Genomic DNA, 10408 nt, shown 5'->3' on the forward strand with positions numbered 1-10408 from the left:
GATGAATGAGGTGGAGAGGCTGAGATGTGGAGTTGATTATGAAAAAGGAGGTACAAGCAGATAGGAAAAGAAATTGGGTTAGGTTAAGAAAAAACTCAAGGGTCTCAACATCTGATTTCTCATGAAATAATCAGTTGGAATGCTAGGGGGTTGGGGAGTCAAAGAAAAAGAAGGGTGATTAAGGAAGTTTTTAGAAAAGAAAAGTCGGATACTGTTCAAATTCAAGAAACAAAGTTAGAAGAGGTGGATAGAAGATGGGTTAGAAGTTTGTGGTCAGCTAGAGGTTTAAGTTGGGCTTGTGCACAGTCGTGGGGAGCCTCAGGAGGCATCCTAACAATCTGGAAGAATGAGGAGATGGACTACATTGAAAAACTGATCGGCAACTTTACAGTCGCAGTGAAGTTTAGGAGAAAACAGGACGGGTTAGAATGAGCTTTAACTAATGTCTATGGTCCAAATTTATACAAGAAAGGGAAGAGTTTTGGGAAGAACCAGTAGCCATAAGGGGTCTCCGGAGTGGGCCTTGGTTAATGTCATTAGATTTCTAAATGAAACAACGAATCATAGCCATAGGATCACCTCTAGCATGAGGAAATTCAACCTTCTTGTGGAGTCCTTTGAGCTAAGAGAGCTGCCCATGCTACAAGCCAGTTTCACTTGGTCCAACTTTCAAGAAGAACCCGTGTTGTAAGCTAGATAGATTCTTATTCTCTGCATATTGGGAGACTGCTTGGAGGAGAATGGTAGTAAGGGCACTTCCTAGACCAACTTCGGATCATTGTCCAATTAGGCTCTCACAAGAGAAATTAGGAGGACGACCTTGTCCGTTTCGTTTTGAAAACATGTGGTTACTTCATCCTGAATTTCTAAAGAAAGTACAACAGTGGTGGGAAGAAGATCAGGTGGAGTTCAAATGCAAAGGTTATAGATTCTACAAAAAGCTACAAGTTCCAAAAGCTATGATCAAAGAGTGGAACAAAGAGAAGTTTGGAAAAGTCAAAGAAAGATAAGAATGGATTGCTAAAATGTTATGGTCACACCATCCGGCAGGCCACACAGCAGCAGGCACCGCCGCACGCACCACCGATAGCGCGCAGCACGCACCGCGCACACCCCCGGCACCGCACGGCAGCGGCATCATGGCGCGCAGCACGCACGCCAGGCTGCAGCGCGCACCGCAAGCACTGCACGGCAGCACGCACCGCGCACATGCCCGGCACCGCACAGCAGTGGCACCATGAGCCGCACGCACGCACTGCGCGACAGCGGCACCATGAGCCGCACGCACGCACCCGGCAGCAGCAGAGCGGGGCCCACACAACAGTTCATAAGGGTGGGCCCACCCTTATCTGGACACGTCAAGCCAACTCGCCGCCAGCTTACCTTATCCTTATCTTATCTTAAGTAAGAGTTACCACTAGGAGTAGGTAATTAGGAGTTTGAGTTCAAGTTGGAGTTTGAGTTTAATTAGGAATTTCCTTCTGTAATCTCCTATTTAAGGAGCTACGAATTGAAATAAAGGATTCAGTTTTCGCAGTCAAGAAAGAGAGTGAGGAGAGTTCGGGTGATCTCTTGGACAAATCACCCATTAGGAGAGTTCGGGTGGTCTCTTGGACAAATCACCCACGAGATAGTCAAAATAGGGCCTGTATGTTATGGGCCCGAGCATAGGATCGCGTCACGGTTGCTCCACCGCAGGAACCTCAGATCTTTCCTTGCCCTTGGCCTTGCGTACAGGCCCTATTTTGACTATCTCGTGGGTGATTTGTCCAAGAGACCACCCGAACTCTCCTAATGGGTGATTTGTCCAAGAGATCACCCGAACTCTCCTCACTCTCTTTCTTGACTGCGAAAACTGAATCCTTTATTTCAATTCGTAGCTCCTTAAATAGGAGATTACAGAAGGAAATTCCTAATTAAACTCAAACTCCAACTTGAACTCAAACTCATAATTACCTACTCCTAATGGTAACTCTTACTTAAGATAAGATAAAGATAAGATAAGATAAAGATAAGGAATAAGGGATAAGGGATAAGATAAGGATAAGGTAAACTAGCGGCGAGTTGGCTTAACGTGTCCAGATAAGGGTGGGCCCACCATTATGAGTTGTCGTGTGGGCCCCGCTCTGCTACTGCTACCGGGTGCGTGCGTGCGGCTCATGGTGCCGCTGTTGCGCGGTGCGTGCGCGCAGTGCTGCTGCCGCGCAGTGCGTGCGCGCGGCTCATGGTGCCGCTGCCGGGCGTGTGCGCGGTGCGTGCTGTCGTGCAATGTGTGCGGTGCGCGTTGCTGCCTGGCGGTGCGTGCTGCGCGCCATGATGCCGCTGTCGTGCGGTGCCGGGCGTGTGCGCGGTGCGTGCCGCCTGGCGGTGCGTGCTACGCGCTATCGGTGGTGCGTGTTGCTGTGCGGCGTTGCCAGGCGGTGCGTGCTGCTGTGCGGCCTGCCGGATGGTGTGACCATAACATCACACCCCTCCCGGACTACGAGCTTGTCCTCAGATCGCTCCACCGCCAGGATTCAATTTTCGCAGTCAAGAAAGAGAGTGAGGAGAGTTCGGGTGATCTCTTGGACAAATCACCCATTAGGAGAGTTCGGGTGGTCTCTTGGACAAATCACCCACGAGATAGTCAAAATAGGGCCTGTACGCAAGGCCAAGGACAAGGAAAGATCTAAGGTTCCTACGGTGGAGCGACCCGTGACGTGATCCTACGCTCGAGCCCATAACATTTTGGTATCAGAGCCAAGCGTCATGGGCAACATGGAGCAGCTATTGTCCAAGGTTCACGAGCTGGAACACCGTCTCGTGGAAAATCACGCGGAGGTAAGAGAAGTTAAAGAGGACGTCAGGGAACTTCGGCGTCTACTGGAGCTATACTTCTCCACCAGGGAAGGAAGCCCTGAAGGGGCAGCCACTAACCACAGCCACCACCCACTAACCATAGCAATCATACCCAAATACAGTCGTCTGGAGTTCCCCTCATACAGCGGCAATGGTGACCCACTTGGATGGCTGTACTGTTGTGAGCAATTCTTCCGCAATCAGTGCACGGAAGAGAAGGACAAGGTCAGCCTGGCAGCATTCCACTTGACCGATGAAGCACAGCTCTGGTTCTACCGAGTGGAGCAGGAAGAACCAAGCCTTAGTTGGGGCCAGTTCAAGTCGTTTTGCCTCCTCCGGTTCGGGCCCCCATTAACGAGCAACCCCTTGAGGGAGCTCATTAACCTCAAGCAGACCGGGACCGTTGCGAAGTATCAGCGGCAGTTCCAGACCCTTCTCGCCAGGGCCTCGTCTGTACGCCCAGACCAGTAGGTGGATATGTTCACAGCTGGTCTAACCGAACCCCTAAGAATTGATGTAGAGATGCAGAGCCCGCCTAACCTGATCATGGCAATGAATTTGGCTCGGGCCTTCGAGCACAAACTACAGATCAGCCGAGGGCTGTTCAGCATGGGATGCCCAGCAACGGCTTGGACAAACCCGAAGCCTACTAGAGGAGGGTCCTCGCTGACAGCCAATAGGGAACCACTCGAAATGGCTCCATATCCAGTAGCCAGCCCAAAACGGGAGCCACAGACGAGCACCAATTCCAGATCAACATCCAGTGTGGGGAGTAGCGGCGGTACACCCCCTATTAAGCACTTGTCCAGGGTGGAGATGGCAGAACGCAGGGCAAGGGGGCAATGTTTTAATTGCGATGAACTCTACTCAACAGGGCACAGGTGCAAGAGACTTTTCTGCCTCCTGGTGAAACAAGAGGAAGATGAGGATGAACCCCCTCCATGGGAACCCGATCCAGGAGGGCAAAGCCATCCAGGACTCCTGTGAGGGTGTCGTCGACACCCAATTCGAGCTTGAGGACAAGCTCGTAGTCCGAGAGGGGTGTGATGTTATGGTCACACCATCTGGCAGTGCCGCACAGCAGCACGCACCACCGATAGCGTGTAGCACGCACCGCGCACACGCCCGGCACCGCACGGCAGCGGCATCATGGCGCACAGCACGCACCGCCAAGCAGCAGCGCGCACCGCATGCACTGCACGGCAGCACGCACCGCGCACACGCCCGGTAGTGGCACCATGAGCCACGCGCACGCACCGCGCGACAGCGGCACCATGAGCCGCACGCTAGCACCCGGCAGCAGCAACAGCAGAGCGGGGCCCACACGACAGCTCATAAGGGTGGGCCCACCCTTATCTGGACACGTCAAGCCAACTCGCTGCAAGCTTACCTTATCCTTATCTTATCCCTTATCCCTTATCTTTATCTTATATTAAGTAAGAGTTACCATTAGGAGTAGGTAATTAGGAGTTTGAGTTCAAGTTGGAGTTTGAGTTTAATTAGGAATTTCCTTCTGTAATCTCCTATTTAAGGAGCTACGAATTGAAATAAAGGATTCAGTTTTTGCAATCAAGAAAGAGAGTGAGGAGAGTTCGGGTGATCTCTTGGACAAATCACCCATTAGGAGAGTTCGGGTGGTCTCTTGGACAAATCACCCACAAGATAGTCAAAATAGGGCCTGTACGCAAGGCCAAGGGCAAGGAAAGATCTGAGGTTCCTGCGGTGGAGCGACTCGTGACGCGATCCTACGCTCGGGCCCATAACATAAAATGATTCAGGAAATTGATATAGAGGAAGTAGAGAGAAGATTAAGAGTAGAAGAAAGGGGAGAAAGGTGGAATTTGAAACAAGAATTAGAGGAAATCTTAAGAAAAGATGAGGTAAGTTGGAGACAAAAGTCTAGATGCAAATGGCTCAAGGAGGGAGATGGAAATACTAGATTTTTTCATACCCTGGCAAATGGCAGGAGGAGGAGAACACTGTGGAGAGGTTGGAATGGAATGGAGAAGTGCTTACAAGGGAGGAAGAGATAGCAAGAGTGTTTGTGGACCACTTTAAAACCATTTATGACAGTCCTAACAGGATGAGAGAGGACATTTCTGATTTTCAGTGGCAAATAGGGAGTAGAGAACTAATGGAGGAATTGGAAAGAAATTTTGAAATCCAAGAAGCCAAAGATGCCATTTTCTCAATGGAAATATCTAAAGCCCCATGTCCAGATGGATTCACAATGGCCTTTTATCAAGATTGCTAGGGAATCATAGGAGAGGATTTAATTGAGGTGTTTTTAGAATTCTTTGAGAGAGGGAGGATTAATTCAGGTGCTAATGCTACTTTTATAACTATGTTCCCCAAAAAGATGGAAGCAAGACACCCAAAGGATTTTAGACCCATTAGTTTGATTGGCAACATGTATAGGGTCATCTCTAAGGTGTTAGCCTCATGAATTAAAAAGGTACTTCCTTATCTGATCTCTCCAAACTAGGGAGCCTTTGTGTATGGGAGACAAATCACTGATCAAATCCTTATTGTTAATGAGTGTGTTGATTATAAAAAAGAGAAAAGGAGAGAAGGGGTTGATCTGCAAACTTGATTTGGAAAAGGCTTATGACTTGGTAGATTGGGATTTTTTTATTAGAAGTGTTAAGAGAACAGAGGTTTTGGAGAAAAGTGGTGTAGATGGGTAAAAGGTTGTGTGACTTCATGCCACTACTCTATTTTGGTGAATGGGGTAGCTAGGGATTTCTTCCCTGCAAAGAGAGGTCTAAGGCCCTCTTTCCCCCTTCCTTTTTACCTTAATAGTGGATGTTTTGAGTGTTATGATCTCCAAAGATGACTCCAGAAATATTTTTCATGGGTGGAGAGTAGGGAGGCAAGAAGTAGCGGTTACTCATTTACAGTTTGCAGATGATATAATTATCTTTTGTGAGGGAGAGCCTGAGGAGATGATCAATCTGAAATTGTTGGTAGAAGGTTTTGAAAAGGTCTCTAATTTGAGAGTGAATTGGAATAAAAGTTGTGTGGCTGAGGTTAATAGATCAGATGAGGAGGTGTCTTCCTTGGCTAGGTTGTTAGGCTGTGAGTGGAGTGATTGGCCTATAAAATACTTGGGTTTACCCCTGAGGGGAAACCCAAAGTCAAAAAGTTTCAGGTACCCAGTCTTGGAAAGATTCACAAAGAGGCTAACAGGGTGGAAGAGGAATTGCATCTCTTTAGGAGGTAGAATCACTTTAATTAAGTTAACTTTAGCAAATTTGCTAGTGTACTTCCTATCTACCTTAAAAGTGTCTGTCAAGGTGGCAAATCAATTGGAAAAAGTAATGAGAGATTTCCCCTGGGAACCTAGGGAGTCAAAAAAGGATCACCTAGTGAAGTGGGAAATGGTCTCTAGGACAAAAGACAAAGGGGGTTTAGGGATTGGAAATATCCATCTAAGAAACATAGCACTCTTAGGTAAGTGGTTGTGGAGGTTTCCCAAGGAGCAAGAAAGCTTGTGGCATAGAGTGATAGAAAGCCTACATGGATTGGCAACAAATGGATGGGATGCTGGTATCAACCCAAGGGCTTCTCGTTCCTCTCTGTGGAAAGACATTGTTGGTATCTTGTCCGCCTTTTCTCCTTTCATCAGGTATGTCACTTGTTCGGGTAATAAGGTCCTTTTTTGGGAGGACGTTTGGGTTGGGGACCAGCCTTTTAAGGATAGGTACCCGGCCCTCTACTCCTTGTCCTTGAACAAATTTAAAGTCACCTCTACCTTTCATGTTTCTAATGAGGCGTGGGATTTAAGGTTCAGGAGAGGGTTGAGGGAGTCAAAAATAGAGTTGACAAATGATCTTTTCTCCCTTTTAAATTCAGTGTTTTTGGATCATTCTTGTCCTGATAATAGAATTTGATCTGAAGAGTCCTCTGGTTGTTTTTCATGTTGTTCTTTCTTCAATGCTTTAGTGCACTCTTCCAATTTAGTTTACTCTTTTCCTATAAAAGAAGTGTGGAGTGCTCTTGTACCTCCAAAGGTGAGGGCTTTTGTTGGGAAGTGGTTCTCCAAAAAATCAACACTTTGGACTTGCTTCAGGAAAAAAAAAAAAGACCGAATTGGTTCTTATCCCCTTATGTTTGTAGCCTTTGCTTGAAGAGTGGTGAGACGGTAAATCATCTACTAATATCTTGTCCTTTTGTTACTCTTATTTGGAATTGGTTTTGCTCTCTCTTTGGGTGTAGGTGAGTTCCTCCTACAAGCGTGGTGGATCTTTTTGAATCTAGCTTTTTTCATCAATCAAAGAAAAGAGGAAGGGTAATGTGGAGAGCAACAAGGGCAACAGTTGTTTGGGCAGTGTGGGAAGAGAGAAATAACAGAATCTTTCAAGGGAAAGAAAAATCAGCACATGAAGTCATAGAAGGGATCACTATCAAGATCATACATTGGCTGAAATCGCTGGATCTGTTCAGGGACTTCTCTGTAGATGACTTAATTAGAGGGTGGAGTGCGGTAGCAGCTTCTTCCTGCCCCTCTTTAGCTATTCAAGAGGATTGGTCGCCCCCGTTATCTTTGGATGTTAAGTTAAACTTTGATGGCAGTTCTATAGGTAATCCAGGCCCCTCTGGAATTGGGGGTCTTTAGAGATGGGGGAGGAAATGTCCTGGCCCTTTATTCTGGCCCGATAGGACTGAGGGACTCTCTTAGAGCAGAAGTTCTGGCACTCCTACAAGGGCTCAAACTGGCTAAACAGCTGGATTTTCAGAAGTTGGAAGTGGAAGGAGACTCGAAATTGGTAACAGGTTGGATGCAAACAAACAGCTTAGGCACCTGGTCCCTTAGACAACCTGTAAGGGAGATTATGCAACAAACAAGGGAGCTTAAAGTTAGGTTTAAATGGAGTAAGAGATCAGCCAATGCAATGGCTGATACTTTAGCAAAGCAAGGAGTTAGTAGGCAGAACCTTTTTTGGGCCTGTTTGTAATCTGTGGTGGGGTCACCTTGTTTTTTGAAGGTGACAGTTGTACTAAGTTTCTTAAAGAATTAATGAAAGTTACTGTTTTCAATCAAAAAAATTAAAGAAAACTGAAAAAAAAAAGTAGAAATTTTGCAGAAAAATGCAGAAATTGTAGAAAATGAAGAAAATTGCAAAAAAAAGTGCAGAAAATGAAGAAAAATATAGAAAATTTGCTGAAATTGCAGAAGTTGCAGAAAATGCAGAAATTACAAAAATGTTGTAGAAAAAATGCAGAAATTGCATAAATTGAAGAAAAATACAGAACCGTTGATGAAATTGCAGAAATGCAGAAAATTTACAGAAATTGCAGAAGCAAATATGCATAAAGATTGCAGAAATATTACAGAAAATGAAGAAAATGCAGAAATAGGGATGGCAATTTCACGGGAATTTTTTGGGTATCCGACCCATCCCAACCCTATTAGGACCCATTGGGTTTTGAGACTTTAGGGTATCCGATACCCGGTTTTAGTTGACATGGGTACATATATATATATATGTGTGTGTGTGTTTTACTTTTTAACATTAATAAAAAGGTTAACCAAATATTAAATTCTCAAATATAAATTCAATTATCATTTAACGATTTATACAAATATATAATTTTTACTCCAAATAAATCAACTCTGTTAACTTTTATAAAATATATCATATGCAAATTCATAATTTTTAATTACTAAAATAATTATTTCATTATTAAAATTTGAACTTCTATCTGAAATTTTATGTAATGAAATGCCAGGTAGCAACTAGAAATCATACACTGAGAAACAGCGGTGATTTGAGATAAATAAGACGATTCCATCTTGATTTCCTACTTCAGTATGCAATCACCATATAACAACTATGAAATTAAAGAAGGTGAACAATGTCCAAAGATTTACCTATCCAAAGCTCCGATCTACACGTGACTTAAGAACTCTGAGAAACAACGGCGTTGAAGATAAGAGAAAAAACTTGCTTCAATGGAAGAACATACAGAGAATTGAGAGAGCTGAGAAAAAACTTCGACCCTAACAGCTTCAAAGGCGAAACAGCGGCGTTGAAACCCTAGAAGCTTTCGACCCTGCCCTCCATTTGGTGACGAGTGGAACAGAGAACTGAGAGAATAACCTATGACTAAATTTTCAATGGCGGAACAGATTCTAGGTCCTAATAGATTTCGACCCTAACAGCTTTAATAGTGAAACAGAGAACTGAGAAAAAACTTGGAGAACTCTGTTCGACTGTTCCGACTAGCAGTGTTCTCTCTCGACTCTCTCCTCCACCTAACTGACCCCGACCCTTTACGACCCAATGGGTACCCCTCGACCCAACTCCACTCTCACCCAAGGCTGCGTTTGATTGCAGTGTAATTCTATTTGCATTAATACAAATGTACGATAGTGCAAATTTTGTTTAATTTTGAACTAGATAATGACCCCATCCTAAATGTGTGTTTAAAGTTTAAGTTATCAAAAATTAAATTAAAAAAACTAATATAGGTCTTGCATCTTTGTAATTGATAATCTATTCTGATTTATTTTATTTAAAAAATATTATTATTTTATTTTTTAATTTAATTTAATATATTAAATGATATTTTATTCATAAATAATAATCCATTTTATTTAGTATTTATTATTTATCTAATAAACATATTTTGAGTTACTCATTTTTAAAAGTTAAATTAGATTGCTTCTTAAAAGTTAAATCAAGTTTGTAGTTAATAAAATATTAGCAAAAGGGGACTATGTTGCAGGGGTTTGCTCATAAACTATTAGGCTCGAGTTCGGTTTGAGTCAAAGGTTTGGAAGTTCGAGCTTGGTTACTTTTTATTGCACGTCTCTCAAGTAACCAAGGTTCCGAGACGAGGTCTCCCTCAATTTCTAAGGTGCCAACCCTAGGTCTTTCTCACCTGTTGAAGTGTTAAGCTGTGGTTTCTCTAAAAGGAAAGGTGTCAAGCTAAGGTCTCCCTTAGGCTATGTTTGGTTTGAAAGAAAGAGTAGGGAAAGGAAGGGAAAAGTAGGAAAACCTATACAAAGTTTGTAAAGGTTTCCCTACTCTTTATTTCAAACCAAACACAACCTTAGTTGACAAGGTGTTGAGCTGAGGTCTCCCTTAGTTGTCGAGGTGCTGAGCTGAGATCTCCCTCAATTACTGAGGTGTCAAGCCGAGGTTTCCCTCGGTGGTTAAGGTGTCGTCTAATTCGAACTCGATTTGAATTAGAGACTTGAGCTTGAGCTTGAGCTCAAAAGTTCGAGCTCAGCTCGGCTCGTGCTCGACTACCTTTGATTGCAAGTCCCCTATTAACTGAGATGTCAAGCTAAAGTCTCCCTTAGTTGGAGAGAGAGAGAGAGAGAGAGAGAGAGAGAGATTCTTGTAATTTATAAGGAGAGAGAGATGGCATTTTTGTAATTTGTAAGAAAAAGAGAGAAAGATAGTTGGTAGGAGAGAGAGTGGTATTCTTGTAATTTGAAAGAAAAAAAAACAAAAGAGAGAGAGAGTTGGTAGAGAGTGGCATTCTTGTATTTTGAAAGGAAGAAAAAAGCAAAATTTACTATAAGATTCCATTTATTGGTTTCTCATGTTGGGGCTCG

At 44.0% G+C, this 10408-nt stretch overlaps 1 protein-coding gene across 3 annotated transcripts in view; it reads right to left on the minus strand.

The window, feature by feature from the left end:
* The window catches only part of MED21 (mediator 21), a 28241-nt gene extending 18988 nt beyond the window's left edge, over positions 1 to 9253 (minus strand). For 2 of the 3 annotated variants that reach the window (XM_088954420.1, XM_088954418.1), the window contains exon 1: positions 8714 to 9170. The gene's annotated coding sequence lies outside the window, so the exon portion shown is untranslated. Of the gene's footprint in view, positions 1 to 8713 lie in introns of all 3 variants that reach the window. The other variant, XM_088954415.1, reaches the window with a different exon arrangement.
* Between the last annotated feature and the right edge of the window lie 1155 nt (positions 9254 to 10408).

The sequence above is a fragment of the Nelumbo lutea genome, chromosome 7 (genome assembly GCF_056320005.1).
Source record: "Nelumbo lutea isolate HS-2025 chromosome 7, American lotus-T2T, whole genome shotgun sequence".
NCBI lineage: Eukaryota > Viridiplantae > Streptophyta > Magnoliopsida > Proteales > Nelumbonaceae > Nelumbo > Nelumbo lutea.